The sequence below is a fragment of the Thunnus thynnus genome, chromosome 5, assembly GCF_963924715.1.
Source record: "Thunnus thynnus chromosome 5, fThuThy2.1, whole genome shotgun sequence".
NCBI classification, from domain to species: Eukaryota; Metazoa; Chordata; class Actinopteri; order Scombriformes; family Scombridae; genus Thunnus; species Thunnus thynnus.
Window position 1 is genome coordinate 33,411,802 of NC_089521.1, and position 19,154 is coordinate 33,430,955.

General features: G+C 38.8%; 1 protein-coding gene across 1 annotated transcript in view; it reads left to right on the top strand.

Annotated features, from left to right (window-relative positions):
* The first annotated feature begins 5,354 nt into the window (after positions 1-5,354).
* The window catches only part of pot1 (protection of telomeres 1 homolog), an 87,351-nt gene continuing 73,551 nt past the window's right edge, over positions 5,355-19,154 (top strand). The window contains exon 1 of the mRNA XM_067590859.1: positions 5,355-5,436. The gene's annotated coding sequence lies outside the window, so the exon portion shown is untranslated. The remainder of the gene's footprint in view (positions 5,437-19,154) is intronic.

Genomic DNA, 19,154 nt, shown 5'->3' on the forward strand with positions numbered 1-19,154 from the left:
ATATTAGTCTAGAGAACAGACTGGATTAGATTAGACTAGATTATATTAGTCTAGAGAACAGACTAGATTAGATTATACTAGATTATATTAGTCTAGAGAACAGACTAGATTAGATTAGACTATATTATATTAGTCTAGAGAACAGACTAGATTAGATTAGTTTATATTAGTCTAGAGAACAGACTAGATTAGACTAGACTAGTTTATATTAGTCTAGAGAACAGACTAGATTAGATTAGACTAGTTTATATTAGTCTAGAGAACAGACTAGATTAGATTAGACTAGATTATATTAGTCTAGAGAACAGACTAGATTAGATTAGACTAGATTATATTAGTCTAGAGAACAGACTAGATTAGATTCGACTATATTATATTAGTCTAGAGAACAGACTAGATTAGATTAGTTTATATTAGTCTAGAGAACAGACTAGATTAGACTAGACTAGTTTATATTAGTCTAGAGAACAGACTAGATTAGATTAGACTAGTTTATATTAGTCTAGAGAACAGACTAGATTAGATTAGACTAGATTATATTAGTCTAGAGAACAGATCAGATTAGACTAGATTATATTAGTCTAGAGAACAGACTGGATTAGATTAGATTAGATTAGATTAGATTAGATTAGATTAGATTAGATTAGTCTAGAGAACAGACTAGATTAGATTAGACTAGATTATATTAGTCTAGAGAACAGATCAGACTAGACTAGATTATATTAGTCTAGAGAACAGATTAGATTAGACTAGATTATATTAGTCTAGAGAACAGACTGGATTAGATTAGATTAGATTAGATTAGATTAGATTAGATTAGATTAGATTAGTCTAGAGAACAGACTAGATTAGATTAGACTAGATTATATTAGTCTAGAGAACAGACTGGATTAGATTAGATTAGATTAGTCTAGAGAACAGACTAGATTAGATTAGACTAGATTATATTAGTCTAGAGAACAGACTAGATTAGATTAGTTATTCAGTTCTAGTGTATAATGAATGAGTTGTCGGCCTTGGCTTTCAGTTGTGTCACATGATCTTCTGCAGAGGGAGTTCTCCGGTAGTCATGGAAACATAGATGTTTGTATTTCCATCACGTTTGGTTCATGGTTTGAGTTTTGACTCCAAATATTCACATAACCTGCGTTAATTAAAATGTTCTTTTGCAGATTTTCTTGAAATTTGGTTAAAATTTGCACCACATTTTGATGGAAACCTGACTTGTTTGTTTGTAGCAGACAAAGACCTTATAAAACAAATCAGGAGGTGTTGATAAGATATATAATATGTTAAGTGTCCAGTTGATGTGAAAGAGACAAAATTCAGTAACAACATTCATAACCATAAAAACAACAAATGAAATCTGACTCCCTGAAGTTGTGCTGCTGGTAAAGATGCAACACAGGTCAGATTATTTTCTTACTGAAGGCGGCAGCAGCCTGATCCTGAGATCAGGGTGAACAAGTATCCATCAGGAGCAGCTAATGACGCCCCCCCCCCCCCACGCCCCCTCCAGGCAGCAACAATATGGAAGTTGTTGTTTTCCATCTACCAGACAGCTTCATGTATGTGGTTTATTGATGATATTCTGCAGCGATGGAGGACGGTCGATTAGAAATATAAAGCAGGAACAGGAACCGTCGGGTCTGCTCCTGCGATGTACCTCTGCAGGAGAAACTCATTAGTGCTGAGTAATGAGCCTCCTGTTAATATAGCAGCAGAACTGTTGCTCTCTATCAGAGGCTCTGAGAGCGTTTGGCATTTTTCAATTTAATTAAACAGTTAGTAATCTGGTTGTAAAAGCTTCTGAGGTTTCCATCTATAATGTAACATGAATATGACACTAGTTATAGCTCGGAGCGGAGCTGCTGTTTGATGTGAGGGAAGTTGTTGTTTCTGCCCTGAGTATAATGATGCTGGTTGATGCAGATTGATCCATAGAAAGATATCTCAATAATTACTTGACAGATTGACATGAAATTCACTCCGGATATTCAAACTCACCAGATGAGTCTTAATGATTTCGGAGAACTTTCCTCTTGAGTCACTGGACCGAGGGAAGCTGTGCCTGTTACACCTGCATCGGCCTTTAATTTTATACTAATTTCCTGGAAATGTTCTGAGTAATTTGCACGTATTTAACAATTCATTTTGCAGAAAGGATGGTGCAATTTGGTGCAAAAGTGGTTGGTTTGTTGGTAAGTGTGCCGATTCATTATATCTGGGTTCATAATGGGTTGTTAATTTGTAATTACATCCTTAATAAATTAGACTCTCAACAGTAAGATGTTATTCTGCTGTTGCCAAACGACTGTATAGTTATTTGTATGCTGGAGAACATTAAATGTCTATAATACTACTCAAATAGACTGTTTTGCAATAAGGTGAACATTTAGTAAGAAGACTTTGGTTTGACAGACTTTTGGCTTTGAATATCTTGACCTGAGCATAACTGTGCATAGAGAAGATGAACATATAAAGAAATCTGACGTCAGCTCATCTTGAAAGTAGAAATGCTGCTTTAGTCTGGACCGACGGTCGAAACGAAGAGAAAAAGATACATTTACAACTTTAGCCGGCTTAGTCTGAGACAGACTGAATACAGTGGTAAGAAAAAGTATGTGAAACCTTTGGAGTTATATGGTTTTCTGCATGAATTGGTCATAAAATATGATCTGATCTTCATCTTAGTCACAAGTATAGACAAACACAATACGATAAGCTAATAACACACAAACACTTACAATAGTTTGTGGGTTTTTTTTAAACACATCCATAAAGCATTCACAGTGCTGGTGGAAAAAGTGAACCCGGGGATTTAATGACTGGTCGAACCTCAACCATGTGTTTCCAGTATCTGCGGATTAGATGCACAACGTTCAGGAGGAATTTTGGACTCTTCCTCCTTACAGAACGGCTCTCTTGAGTTCAATCCACAGCATCTCCATCGGTTTATAGTCTATGCTGCTTGTTCTTACCAAACAATTCAACCTTAGTTTGTGTCAAGGTGCTCTTTGGCAACCCTCAGGTGCGCAGAGATGTTTTTTTTGGCGAGCAGTGGCTTCCACCATGCCTGTTCAATGACCTGCATCTGGTGGACTCATGATCAGAGATGTCAACCGGCTCTAATGATTCCTTCAAGCCTTCAGCTGATTCTCTGGAGTTCTTTTTTTACCTCACTGAGCCTTCTGCGTTGTGTCCTTTGGAGTCATCTTAGCTTGGCAGCCACTAACTCTGGACTGATGAATATCTAAACTCTTTGAGATTTCTTTATAAGCTTCTTCAGCTTTATGCAAATCAACAATTCCTGATAGTAAGTCTTCTGAGATCTCTTTTTTCCGAGGCGTGGCATATCAGCAGGTACTTCTCGTGAACAGCAAACCTTTTGGGTAAAAGTAGCTCTAACACACACCTCCAATCTGGTTTCATTGATTGGACTCCAGGTTGCTAATTCCTGACTGCAATTAGCTTTTGCTGACATCATTAGCCTGCGTTCACATATTTTTTCCACCCTAAAATGTGAACGTTTGAACGATGTGTTCAATAGAGACAACAACAATACAATGATTTGTGTATTAGTAGTTAAAATAGATTGTGTTTGTTCATGATTGTAATTTATATGAAGTTCTGACCGTGTTTAATGTCAAATTTATACATAAATGCAGACATTTCCAAAGGCTTCACTTACTTTTTGCCAGTGGATGCTGATGTTAATGTCACCAGTGTGCCATGTGGCAGGAAAACACTGTATAGTGTGCATGTTTTCTTGATGACAGCTGATCAACAGGCCAGAGTGGATCATAAACACATGAAGAGAGAAACACAGACGCGTGTCGTCTGGAAGCAGACACTCAGTGGTGTTGAAAGGGACACTCTCCCAGTGTGGGTTGGTGCTGCCGGCGGCGGCGGCTGCACTTCAGCAGCTGACGTTATTTTGACTCCTGACAGGACAAAGTGCTGCACGAATCCTCCCAAACATACCAAACGCAGAAGGGCGGAGTCACCGAGCGGGAAGCTGTCAGTCGTCCGCTGTCACTTCCAGCAGCGGCGGTGAGAGTCGGCAGGCTGGCAGGTCGTCCTGCCTGATGTCAGTATCACACCTCCAGCTCCTGTCAGACAGACAAAACACAAACTACTGTCACACAGAGCAGAGCAGACCTGCAGGTTCAATAAAAACTGGACATTATAGCCTTCATGAAGGCAGAATTCATTGCAGGGCTGTTGTATTATACTGCACTAGGTTTTATCTAAACTGGCAAGTATATATATAGAATTTTATCCTTTTTGTCAGTGTTGAAATGTATTGGGTGATACTGAGAAGTGTTTCTAATATTTTTTTCATCCCATCCTCATATGTATAAATGTGGGAAGAGTAAATATGACCATTTAATAAATCTACACCTCTCTAAAACAAACCAAATAGGAACTTTTTAAATTATTTTATTGCAACATAGAAACAGAACAGTTATACAAACATAGAGGTGAACAAAAGGTTCATCATACATCAAGAGCAGTAGAAACAAAATTAAGACAAATTATGAGTCAGATATAAATATCAAGACAAGCAACAGGCAATAACTAACCCTAACAACCCGTACGTATGAGGCACAAAACAGATATGTCATCATATAACATCAGTTATTCATGGAGTCTTATGGATTCCTTATTTATAAGAAATTTAAGAGACATGAGTAAAAGGTTAAAATCTATTTCTGCTGAGAGAAATGAGGCATGTTGGGTAAACCTGTCAGTACTCTTTGCTTGTGTAAAAAAATGTCACTAGAACCAAGAAATTTACTACATAACCAAGTGTTTGATGCTGTGTGTCAAAATAACAGAAAATGTCCCTGAGGCTGAAGGAACGTGTGTGTGGGTTGACTTTGGCAAGTAAAAAAAAAAACCCTACAAAAACTAAGAATGTACAAAAATGTCAAGGTTTTCTCTCAGGTAAAGAACAAACAGGAGTTTCTTCATACTTTCCACAGAAGAAACAAGAGCTGTCAACACCTGTTTAGCTACAAACACATTAGAGGGATAAATCGTTTGTAAAAGTTTAAAATGGGTTTCCTTTCCTTTGTTGGAAATGCAATATTTGTAAGGTAGAAGCCAAACCTTCTTCCAGAAAATACTATCAATGCATAACTTCCAAAATAATTCACCTTTAGGTCTAAATTTGTTCTACAATAGTTTCCTTGTCTCCACATACCGACTGACATTTAATTAACTGTATTAAACCCTGAGGAAGACCTTTAATAACAGCTTTAATAACTATAAATTGATAAAAATGCAACTATTATCATCGTAAAGGTCAAGAACATGTTTAATATTCCTGCCAGTTTGACTAAATAAGGGCTGAGTAATACAGACCCTCCGCGCATGCGCATTACAGCAGCCTGTCAATTCGAAACCAAGCGAGGGAAACAAGCTGCAGCCGTAAGTTTCCTCTTTTATTTAATTCCTCTTTTATGCTTTGTTTCCTTCCATGTAATGACTGGTGAAGATGTGCAGTTTGCCACATACTGTATGTATAATGAAATGTTTTTAATTAACCATCTGTAGAGGTTTATTTAGTGGCAGTTTGACTCAAACTGACAGGAAGAGCAGCCAGACCCCATTTAAAAAAACTCATATTTTGGTTTGCATTACTTTTTGGGACACTTTTATGCAACACAGAGTACATGGTTGCTCATTTTAAAAGTCTATATATCCCAATCTAAATTTCGGCTTACACCCAATACACAGCCGGATTACATTAAAGGGTTAAAATCACGATTATATTGATAAGTTTACCGTTTTTTGACCTCAGTCCTTGTCCAGACAACATGCTCAGTTCACCGTTTGGTCCTGCAGGAAAGTTGAAATATTATCAAAGTAACGTGCTGACTGTGTACAGAGTGTTTGCCGAATGTACCAACAGAGACTGTTTATTTGTAAAAGCATGTATTTTATATTGTATTTGCTGTATAAATCTGCAGGTAATCAATAAAACTTATAACGGGAGGATTTTTTAAAGGAGTTCGGCTTTACGTTCTAGTAAATAACTGATCAGAGTATTTCTCGCTCGTTACATATTCTCAAAGTTTTCTTTGTTCACTAACTTACCTCCACATTGTATAAAATTAGTTTGAAGTGTAAAATTGTCAGTAAATTTGTGCTAAAGCGATAATGCGTGCGTGCTAAACCGGAGGCTAACGTTAGCTAAGCTGCTCTCTGTTAATGTTGGCTAAAGTTACTCAGGAGGCTAAATGGCTAACAGATACAGCTGCAGGTAACTTAATGACACATAAACTGTATCTGTACAGAAGAAAACTGTTCACTGTTCATGTTATTTATTACTCACACTTACGTAGTGACAGGTAGACCTGCAGAGCTGAGACTGATTGCTAGTAGTATTCAGATCATTTACAGTAAAAGTACCAATACAGCAAAGTAAAAATACTCAATTACAAGTGAAAGTACATAAGTATTATGAGCTTGATGTAGTTAAAGTATTGCAGTAAAAGTACATAAGTATTATGAGCTTGATGTAGTTAAAGTATTGCAGTAAAAGTACATAAGTATTATGAGCTTGATGTAGTTAAAGTATTGCAGTAAAAGTACATAAGTATTATGAGTTTGATGTAGTTTAAGTATTGCAGTAAAAGTACATAAGTATTATGAGTTTGATGTAGTTAAAGTATTGCAGTAAAAGTACATAAGTATTATGAGCTTGATGTAGTTAAAGTATTGCAGTAAAAGTACATAAGTATTATGAGCTTGATGTAGTTAAAGTATTGCAGTAAAAGTAGTGGTTTGGTTCCTCTGACTGATATATTATTATATATGACATCATTAGATTATTAATAGTGAAGCATCAGTGTTAGAGCAACATGTTACTGTTGTAGCTGCTGGAGGTGGAGCTAGTTTACACTACTTTATATACAGTTAGCTAGTTTAGTCCAGTGGTTCCCAACCTAGGGGTCGGGCCCCTCCAAAGGGTCAGCAGATAAATCTGAGGGGTGGTGAGATGATTAATGGGAGAGGAAAGAAGAAAAAACAAAGTTCTGATACACAAATCTGTTTTCAGTTTTTGGACTTTTTCTCTAATCTTTGATTTTTGCTGAAATATTGGATCATTTGAACATTTATTGAAATGAAAGCATGTGAGAAGTTTAGAGGGAAAAATCACTATTTGGTGGAGCTGTTAACAACTCATAGACATGTGAAATGTGACCCCGACTACACACTGCTTTTTGTAAGACGTCAGAAGCCAAAAAGGTTGGAAACCACTGGTTTCATCTTTAACAATGTGTTGTATTTTAAAAACTTGTTATATTATCCATTGTGTCAAATCTTCATCTGAAAAGTAACTAAAGCTGTCAAATAAATGTAGTGGAGTAGAAAGTACAATATTTCCCTCTGAAATGTAGAAAGTAGCATCACATGGAAATACTCAAGTAAAGTACAAGTACCTCAAAACTGTACTTAAATACAGTAGTTGAGTAAATGTACTTTGTTACAGTGCTGATGTGAGTCATTTCTGGGGTTCAGATCAGATGTTAAACTATTTAACATTTCTTGTTATGTTGTGATTCAGTATTTGCAGTAATGTGATGTTGTATCTGTCAGAACGCTGTGACCTCTGACCTTTAACCTGCTACCTATTTAACCTGTTTGTTGCTTGTGATTTAATCTAAATAAAGAACACAGCAGTGAACAGTGAGCTGTGAGCAGCAGCAGTAGAAGAAGAGGAGACTGGTAGTTGCAGCTCTAATGGTCTTCAAAGCTTATTTTCCTCTTATTTCTTCCACTTTCTCTGTTCAAATCGGCTGTGATTGCGTAAGGAAATAGCTTTGCCTGTTTTTACCGCTGACATTTTATTGAGGTGCTGCTCGGTTAATCACAAGAAGGGATGAACAGTATGAAGCCTCACAACTCAGAAAATGGGATTTTACAGTTTTGCGTTTATTTTGGAGGCAAACGATTGAAAATAACACAGAAAACGACTTTATTTTCAGCGAGGAAAGCTGCTGCATGTGTTTTACTGATGGAAGTGACGGCTGAGTCTCCCTGTTGTTGGTTTATACTTTATATTCTTTTGATTCTGTGAAGCACTTTGTAACTTCTTTACTGAGTTTTGACAAGTCTGAGAAAAGAACCCTGATGATGTCACAGTGATGTCATCAGGGTTAAAACCGGAGGTGTGGAGTTTGTATGTGGCTGTTTACAAGGCAACTAACGGAAAGTGGTGAAAAATGTGGAGCTGCAATGATGAATCGATTTCTGTTAAATTAATCCCAAACTATTTTGAGTCTTTTTTTGATTCCAGCTTCTCAAATGTAAATATTTCCTGGTTTCTTTTAGTCCTCTTTTTAGTCATCTTTTTTTTTTTGGAGAAAAAAATCGCTTGCAGCTTCTGAAATGTGAATAATTTCTGGTTCATTTAATCTTCTGTGACAGTAAACTGAATATATTTGAGTTGTGGACATTTGAGGACGTCATCTCAGGCTTTAGGAAACAGTGATCGTCATTTTTCACCATTTTCAGACGTTTTATAGACCAAATGACTGATCTATTAATCAAGAAAAGCAATAATGAAATAATCAGTCGCAGCTCTAATTCAGAGTATTCAGAGACAGCACCTTCCACCTCGGTTTACATATTTTATGAGGGGAAATCCTGCACTGGAGGGCAGTGAGATGATGAATGAATAACTGTGTTAAGAGTTATTGTTGTTATTAATCAGCCTGTGATATTCTGCGGTGGTCCTGGATTCTCCTCCTGCGTTGGGGCTGCAGATGAATATTTATGACTTCTAAAGGAGCTCGCTCATCCTGTCTCCACCCCACCTGCGAGGGGGTAAAAGTCGAGCGCTCCCTTCCCCGCTTTTGAAGTGGCGGCTGCTCGCTGCGGGAAGGATCACGCGGTGCGTGACCCAGGCGGCCTCCTGCTGGACAGCTGGACGAAGGAAGGGGCTCAGGACAGGGCTCGGTGGCTGCTGTGTTACAGAGATCACCTGCCACTTATTTCACCTTTTTCACCTGAAAACTTGTTGGTTGGAATATAAAAGAGCATCCAGAACCTGGCTGGTTTCCTGCTGGATGAAAAAGAGTAGAACGAATCTACCTGAATCAGTCTGTTGAGTGTCAGTTCTTCTTAAACCTCAGTCAAACAAACCGACTGAAACAGGACGACGTGTTGATGGTTGTGTAGTGACACGTGTGCATTAGAGGTGGGCCCGAATGCAAATACGTTATTCAGCAAAGCACAAATAGTGGAGTTTGTTTCATAGAAATGTTTTTAAAATTATTTGTTTTTGGTAAGAAAAAAACAAAACATGTCAAATACCAGCGAGCTGGTCAGTTATAGTCGCTATCTCACCCTGGGATTCCACCGCCGCGTTCTGGCTCCAATGTGGTTTTGCTCCGTCCTCTGCACGGCGCCCTATTCCACCGGGAGCGTGTCAGAAGCGGAGCGTCTTCACTGCGGGGAAGCCATCCGCCGTTTAAAGTCAGTTGCACTCCTGCTACAGTAATTACAGCAGCCTAGTCAAAGCTGATAAAGTCCCTTAAGGCTACCGTAATTACTGCAGTAGCAGAGCAACTAAACGGCCCAATTTTGTTTCATTTTCCTTGATCTTTGTGCTTCTGCTGTGGTTCAGTAGACAACGTAGTTAAATGGTTTCTTTATTCATCTGTTTTAATTGTGTTTATTGTTGATATACGACCAGGAGTCTGCACGGGGTGTTTTATTTTGAAAATTGACCGGATGCTCAATACTGTTTCTGTGTCTGACTTCCTGCCCAGCTCCATCTGCTCTGTGCTGCTTGACGCGGCCTCCATAAAAAAATAGACGCGGCACCTATCTTTAGCGCAGCGGAGCGGAGAGCCACCTCTGGGACGCTTTTGAAACGCGCCGCGGCGCGCCCGGTGGAATCGGATACATTGACTAGAGTGGCCGCGTCGGAGCCGGAACGCGGCGCACACGTGCCCGGTGGAATTCAGGGGTCAGTGTCTCTCTTCTGCTCCGCTGTGACGTCTATCAGCAGGTCTCAATGAGGGGAGTCACATCCACCTGCTACATGACGCACATTTCCTAATTTGGACATCACTTTCATTTTCATCTTTAATTTCCACTTTTATTCGAATACAAATACAAATAATTTTGCTGCCTCAACAAATACAGATACAAATACAAATACTGGACTCTCTGCACATCTGTAGTGTGCATAACACCGACAGGTTACAGCTGAAGGATACTCGGGTCCTCCCTCAAGAAAATTAATGCATTTTCACATCATTTTGTATCTTCTATCAGGTTGTAGTTTTTCACTCAGACATTAGCAAGAAGAAAAGTGAATCACTGTGTCCTAAGATATCAAATGTCTAACAGTCCAAAAGTCAAAGATATTCAGTTTACAATGATATTAAAGCAGCATTAGAGAAGCTGGAACTAAAGGATGTTTGGCTTTTTTGCTTAAAACATGAAAACTGATCCAAATAGTTCCTGATTAATTTTCTGGTGATCCATTCAGTGATTAACTGACTAATTATCGCGGCTCTGCAGCAGATGAGCTGCATGTTGCTGAGCAGCACAGAGTTCACTCCACCGCTGTCACAGGAACAATCCTCTCTGCATCTGTTTCTAAGCACTTGTTTTTTTTTTTTTTCTTTGGTTCTTGCTTTTGTTGAGCTTCTCTCTCTCTCAGTCTCATCTCCACACAAAAGAGGAAAGAGACAAAGATTATGCAAATGTGGAGCAAATACGGTTTGTGTCTTGGCAAACGCTCCGGCGTCGGCTGAACCAACAGAGAGAGAGGACAGTTATAGGAGGCGGCGTCCCCTCCACCTCGCTTCATACTGATCGGCTGATGTTTGGCAGGATGGATTCATTCACATCTTCTCAGCTTCTCACACTGATAGCAGCTGTCAAAGGTGATCAGTTACTGATTTGTAATTTGTAGTGAAATAAGGAGAAGACAGCAGTAGAGTCGGGTGATATATGGAAATGTCCCCACATCAGTTTCTTAACGTAGCCGTTTACTGCAAATTCTCAAATATTTACCTCAAGAACCAGGCTGATATCAGGCTTACATGGCACTCAGGCATGTTCCCAGTAAGCTAGCGTTAGCTTGGGTCCGAGGTAGCGGTTCCTTATCTGGAGGGTTGTGGTTCCAAGATGGCGCCAACCATAAGCTGCAACTCTGGGCTCCAATGTAGAGCTGCAATTAATGATTCATTTCATTTTATTCATTTAAATTCTTAGTTGTTTAGTCTAAAGAATGGTGAAAAATGTCAATCACTGTTTCCTAAAGCTCAAGGTGACATGACTTTTATTTAAAAGTACTGCCAGATACAAGTAAAAATGAATCAACAACTATTCTGAGAATCAATCACTGAAAACATGTTGATCATTCTCTGGTTGCAGCTTCTTAAATGTGAGGATTTGTTGCTTCTCTCAGTTTTATGTCACTAAATATCTGAAAACCTTTGTGTTGGACAGAACAAGACATTTGAAGAAGTCAGACACTATTGTTGTTTGCTCTAATGCACATCATCTCATCTGTGATCACAACAATCATGTGTGTACTAGGACTGCAACTAACAATTATCGTCCTTATCGATTAATCTGCCAATTGTTTTCTTGAATAGAAGTCAGAAAATGGTGAAAAATGATCACCATTACCCAAAGCACAAAATGATCCTGCACAAATCAAAAAAAGGCAATTAATTCTCCAATCACAAGGAAAACTGTTGCAGTTTGTCAGCTGAAAAGAAATTGTGGAGAAGCTGAGAGACGACGGAGGAAAAGCAAACGACAGAGTTCACTTTGACATTTTCAAAGATCAAGTTATAATTTACAGTAATGCAGTCAGTAGAGAGACGAGTCTGTTTCTCAAAGATTATTTCAGAACACAAAATAATCCCAAAGTGCTTTTTTCCCCTCAGTTGACAGTCTTCTAAAATCCATCACCTGCACCTCAGTCTTCTTAATAACTCAACTCTTAAATGTGAAGAATTTACTTCATTTTTTTAAAGGAAAAATAGTTTCTACCAGAGTCGGTGTTGTAACTCCCCTGGACCTCCCTGCCCATTGGGCCTCCATCTATGATGTCATCCTTTGATATGATGTCAGAAGTCGCCATCAGTGAAGTAATTAGGAGAATTAGCATAAACTCTTTAATTGAATCATGTTCCCCACAGCTTTTAAGACTTCAGTGGTTAAACCTCTCCTCAAGAAATCCAATCTAAATTACTCAGAGCTAAATGATTACAGACGCGTTTCTAATCTGCATTTCATTGGTAAACTTTTAGAGAAAATTATTTTTAATCATCTACTCATTCATCTAACCAGCAACAGCATTTTAGAAAAGCTCTGATGTGGTTATCGAGCGGACAACAGCACAGAGACAGACAGACAGCACTACTGAAAGTTATAAATGGTTGAAAGTTGTAGAAGTGGATTCAAGCATCGTGGCCGTCCTCCTCTTCTTAGACCTCAGTGCAGCATTCGATATAATCAATGACATTGACAGACTTGAGGAATGTGTGGGTCTGTCTGACTGTGTTTTAGCTGGTTTCAGTTTTATTTAACTTGCAGACAGTTTTTTTTTATCAGCCTGGGTGCTTCTATATCAGAGACTCATGGTATTGAATATGGTGTTCCTCAGGGAAGCGTTCTGGGCCCAGTTTTGTTTTCATTCTAAATGCTCCCACTTGGAAACGTTATTAACTATCACCTGTCAATTACCATTTTTATGCTGACGACACATAATTGTACATCTCTGAACATGCTGACATTGATTGTCTCACTGACATTAATGTTCGGATGGGTAAAAACCTTTTTTAAATTAAATAAGGAAAAACAAATGAAATTCTCTTAATAGGACACAAAACAGGAAGAGAAAAACTGCACTCAGTGCTCAGTGATCTTAAACAGATTAAAACACAAATAACAAAGCTGAGAGTGATTTTAGACTCTAATTTAAATTTGAAGTCTCATTTTAACAAAGTCATTAAAACATCCTTTTTTCAACTTGGAAATACTGACACACAAGTCAGAGCTTTTTAACTCAGAGAAGCTTTTTAACTCATTCATGCTTTTGTGACTCACTGTTTAGACTATTTTAATTCTCTTTTAACTGATTACCTAAAAGGTCTTAATTAAAACAGAGAAAATGAATCATATCAGCCCACTGCTGACGACGCTGCCTGGCTATCTGTATCTCTCAGAACTGATTTTAAACTTCTTTTACTTGGTTATAAAGCTTTAAATTACAGAGATTTTCTTTTATTTTATGTTCCAGCCAGATGATTTAGGTTAAATGTTCCTGTTGAACACGCTGCCTCTGACTGGTTCTCTGTGTTTTTAAATAGAAATTAAAGACATATGTTTTTAATCTGGTTTTTAATTTTAACATGGAGTAACGTTATAGCTTTAGCTTTAGTTTTTAAGTTTTAATCATTGGTTTTTACATCATTTTAATCCCCATTATTCTCTTTTATTGACTTATTTATCTGTTTTCAACACTTGATTGTTTTATTGTTGTAATATTTAGTCTATTTTGCTTTTGTTTCATTTTATTTTTATCTGTGTTGTATTAATCCTGCCATGTGAAGCACTTTGGGCTACATGTTTGTATGAAAGGTGCTACATAAATAAAGTTGAGCTGAGTCGAGTTGATTCTCACTGCAGAGGAAACTCCTCCAGTCTGCATGTAAATAAAGCTTTTTTTAGATCTGTTTTCAACCTGCGGGTCAGGAGATAAGACGGATGATTTGTCGGGGATGCATAAAAACATATCTGCACCACACAGACTGTGTGTGTCATCGGACCCCTCCGGTCCTTCTGAAATGTTCAGTTTCTTCTAAAGATGAAACCGATGAAACAACATGAAAAGAAAAAATATTCTTTAGTTTCACTGTTAATACTGAGCTACATGAAACTACTACAAGGCAGGAACACCAAAACCAAAGGTGTCTTCTTCTTCTTCTTCTTCTTCTTCTTCTTCTTCTTCTTCTTCTTCTTCTTCTTCTTCTTTTTCTTCTTTTTCTTTTGTTCATAAATCAAAGATATTCAGTTTACCTTCACACACACTAAAAATCACTGGGATACATTTTTACCCAGTTTGTGTCATTATATCACAGACACAATACTGGACCTTTAATGTTTGATCCATAAAATGTCAGGAAATGGTGAAAAATGTCCAAGATGACGTCATCAAATGTCTTGTTTTGTCCACAATTTAAAGATCTTCAGTTTACTGTCATAGAGACTAAAGACACCAGAAAATATTCACATTTAAACGCACAATATGTAATTTCAGCTGCTAGGGGTCTCAATCAAAACAATAACAAAGGACGGAGTGTGATGACGGTGTGAAGTAGCAAGGGATCATGGGAGTTGTTGTCTTGGTTGTTAAATAACCAGCTTCACCGGGATAGGATTACTCCAGTGTTCATCATTCAGGATGTTTTTATCCGCAGAGGTCTCTTCCTCTCCAGAACAAACGTACACGCAGATTAAAATCATTAAAAATACTAATTAAAGCTGTTTCACCTAAAAAAAATCAATATTTCTCCGACGATGTTTGGTGACCAGCGGACTTCCTGGAGGGGCTGTTAGCCGAGCTGCTGCTAACGTTTGTCCAGTTTATTTCTCTGATAACTTAAGATCCAGACGTCCAATGACTAAAATCCTTCTTCCGGCTAAAAGATAAAGTTAAAAACAACCTAAATTTATCATGAAAATGTGGCTTAAAACTGAATAAAAGTCAATTTATAACAGTTTGTGTGGAACAACCACGACGCCGATGTATTATCTTGTATGTGTGTAAGTTACTCTTTGGTAGACGCCATTGTAGCGGACAAACACAGCGCCGCCGTATGCATCTGGTGCGTGTTTACTCTTTGGTAGAGGAGGTATGACGCCATCGACAGGCGACCAAATGAAACGGTCCGTTACTTTGATTAAATTACAGATTTCTCTGGGTTTGATAATGTAAGTACACAACTCAACAACATATATAACATAGGTCTAGTTGTTTTTACACATTTTAATGTGTTAATCTACATAAGAAGCTGGAATCAGAATTTGGACATGAATGATTCCAAATGATTAATTGACTAAAAAGTGTTGTATAGCTAATAATCCTGTCTGTGTTCATGAGTAACACCTCACATTATGCATCGTCCTTCCTTCCAATGTTAGTATGAAACTAGAATCAGGCAGGTTGAACCTGTAGTCAGTGACTCAGAGGTCTGGACCAGGCTTCATGCTTGCACTTATTTTAAAAGTGTAATTGGGACGTGTGATATGAGACAGTTTAAACACGAGTGTCTGCGTCCAGGGGTCTGTCTGCTTAGTCTTTTCTCTCTCTCTGCTCTTGCTGCCCACAGAGAGTCTGTGACTCAGTGCTGGAGTGTGGGGGTTTTTTAAATAGTTTTTAATAAATGGGGTTCTTTGAGTGCTGCAGAGCTGCTCTCCCTTGACACGCTTCCCACCGCTCAGCTCTCGCAAGCTGCTCCTGACCTGATAAAAAAAAACCCAAAAACAACAACCCTGAAATCACCTGCCGAGCCATGTGACTTTCATTTTTTTATTTATTAAATAGGTGAAGCTGCCGGAGCGTTGGCCTGTGGCAGCTGGAGGTTTTTTATGTCGTAGGGAAATAAATGGATGTTTAGTTTGCAGCCAACACTGAGCTGCTTGTCTTGACTTCTGTCTGTAATTAATCAGTGTACTTTGGAAAAAAAAAGATTGTGAAACAGCAGTTAAACTAGTGAACTTCTGAGTCATCAGGTTATTTCTCAGTGGATGGTGGAAAGTAACTAAGTACATTTACTCAAGTACTGTACTTAAGTACAATTTAAGGTACTTGTACTTTACTTGAGTATTTCCATGTGATGCTACTTTCTACATTTCAGAGGGAAATATTGTACTTTCTACTCCACTACATTTATTTGACAGCTTTAGTTACTTTTAAACTTTTTAATTTTTACATAAAATAACATAATAAGTTTATAAATGTTGTTGTTAAAGATTAAACCAGTGGTTCCCCAGTACTTTTACTTTAATAGTTTAAGTAAATTTAGCAGGTAATACTTCTATACTTTTACTTGTAATGAAGTATTTTTACATTGTTGTATTAATACAGTCCCATAAGTAAAGGGTCTGAGTTCTTCTTCCACCACAGTTTGCTGTTTAAAACGTTTTCTTTGGTTACCGTCTGAGTGACGAACATCTTTGATGTCCAGGCTCCTGCTTGGTGATTGGTTTGTTGATCTGTGGTACACAGAAGCCAATCACATATTTTTAAAGCAGCTGTAAGCAATATTTTTGATAATAAACAATGTATTAAATGTCAGTGTGTAATGTGTTGGTTGTGGATCGTAGTGATGAACTTACAGAGAATTATCAGTGACTCTGCAGCTCCTCTCGGCTTTACGGAGCTTTATAGTGAGTTTCAGCTCATTGTTTATCTGTCCGGCTGCAACTTTACTGTTCTGGTTCACTCTCAGCGTCTCATAGCGTCATTTTTCAGAGAAAAAGCTGTAAAAAGTCGCTGTACACTACCTGCTCAGCACCAAACAGACACAGTTAGCTGTAGACTAGCTGGTGAACATAGTGGAGCATTTAGCAGCTAAAGAGCCAGATATTTCCCTCAGGAGTTGGTAGAGAGTAAAAACAGAGCTAAAAGAGAGTGAATATTGGACTTACATTCACCAGGTGGACAGAAACACGACTCCACATGAATGATAATGTTGCTCCGTAACTGCTGGATGTGGAAATAAACAACTGTTTGCTAACATGTTCAACATATCAACTTAAAAGATGATGATGAGTCAGATTACCGATATATGCACATATTTTTTTCCACCTTGCTGAGGAGACTATTATGCATGCAAGCATAGATTGTACTAAGTGATCAAAAAAAGACAATATATGAAGCAAGAACTTGGGAAGAGTTCAGGAGCTCAGCATTAAAACTTTAATGAACCTGCCAACTGGGTCAAGCAGACTTTTCTTTGAGTTTATCAGACAGAATTAACGAGCAGGATTTAATCTGTGGTTGACAAGCCGAAGCAGAAGGTGGCGGTAATGCATCTAATACGCTGGTTTTCAACTGCCGTTATAAACTAAGCAGAAGAAGAAGAAGAAGTTTTTTTCAAACAGAGTGATACATCCTGTCAGCTGAGACGTTACCTATCTCTGCAGCTGAACACAGCAGCTCCTCCGCGGACTGTTCCACCTTAACGGTCCTGGTGCCTCCTCTGCAGGCTGCACTTCACTCAGCCGCCTGACAAGCTCCTTCCTCCTCCCAGCTGGTCCCGGCTCTCCGTGTGGATCCAACCGGAGCGTCGAGGTCCGGTTAGCAGCAGGTCTGTGGAGCAGAAGAAGAAGAAGTACTAAGCAAGTAGAAGAAATGAACACATCTTGTAAAATGTGGTTTGTCCACAGCGCGAGACAAAGACGACAACAACAATTAGTTCATTGATCGATTGGTCGGTGAAACTGCCAAACATTTGATGGTTCCAGCTTCTCAAATGTGACGATTTACCACTTTTCTTTGTCATATATGACTAGAGCTGCAGTGATTAGTTGATTAGACTTTGGGAAACTGATATTTTTCACAATTTTTTGACATTTTATGGACCAACAACAACAAATCAATTAATCCAGAATATTGTGAATGCCGTTTTCCCACAATTTTTATCTTCTATTCAAGAAAACGATCTGCATATCAATCGATAATGAAAATAACTGTTAGTTGCAGCACTAGGCTGACAGATTCTGTATTACAGCAAACAACAAAAGTGTTTGTTTTCTTTAAATGTCTTGTTTTGTCCGACCAATTGTCCAAAACAAAGATTTTCAGATATTTACAGTGATACAACACTGAGAAAAGCAACCAGAGAATGATCAACATGTTCTCAGTAATTGATCATAGTCGTCCTGTATTTGACAGTATTATTTAGATAAAACTGAAGAATGAATGAGACTCTAAGCCTTCAGTAGATTAGATCTACACTCAGTGAGCTGGTCGGGACTCTGTGTTTCTCTCAGCGGCCCTTCAGTAGGTCATGCTGTCTGTTTGAGGGGAACAGGTCAGAAACATTTCATTGTGTGCGACCGCTTAGCTTCCTCCCACCTGAGCAGTCATGTCTGCTCTGAGCTCACGGCTCAGCGGTGAGCTGCCGTGAAGAGATCTGTCCTCCGTCCCCCCTCTCAGCCGCTCCGTTCCTCATGAACCATGTTGTCGGGATGAACTCGAGTTACCCTCCCGAGTTAATATGCGTCCCGGAGCAGCTGAACGGTGGAGGTTTTTTTCGGTAACGCTTGGAGGAACAGAGAAAGCCGCCGTCTGCTCGGTCGTGGCCCCGGCTGACATTTGGCAGAGATCAGCTGCCGTCCCACCGCAGGGAGCGACCGACTGTTTACAGCCGACTGGTGGTCTCTGATATGTTGTTGCTCTGTGGGACGGGGGGCTCGCCGCTCAGTCTGTACCGTTCATCTACCGCCCTGTATGTAGATAACATCCTGCAGGCCCACATGTCAGGAGTCCATCATACAGGTGGACAACAGACACTGCAGGGGTTTCAAACCAAACCCTGAGACCAGAGAGATGAGCAGACAACCAACGGGAGTTTATTTCATTACACACGAACATACAAAACTCAGAACATCACCAATGCAGCCCTCCTTCAACTTCACACCTATTTATACCAAAAGCGGACGTGACTTCCTGCCTGTGTTTTTGGCACTTTTGTAAGAAAAATGATCACTTGGACTTTGACCAATTGGGTGTAGATGTCTCTGCACCATTTGGACGAATATCTACTGTGTGTGTGTGTGTGTGTGTGTTGTACTTTGCCCCCCCCCCCTTTCCTAATATGTGTCTTCTGTTTATCTTTGGATGGGTCAATGACCAGCGGAGGTCAAGCCCATCTGGTAAAAGTTGTGTTTTCCCAGAGATTATAACCAGAACTTTTGAAAACAACCTCCTTTAAAGGAGGACTCATCATAGTCGTAGGAGCTGCATATATGTGTTTTGTACGCCATCTTGGTTATAATTGGGTTCCTGTTGATGGTTCCTTTTTGGCAGAATACCTGCATTAAAGGATAATTCTGCTGATTTTCTATATCTTATCATCAACAAATCTCATGTTTGG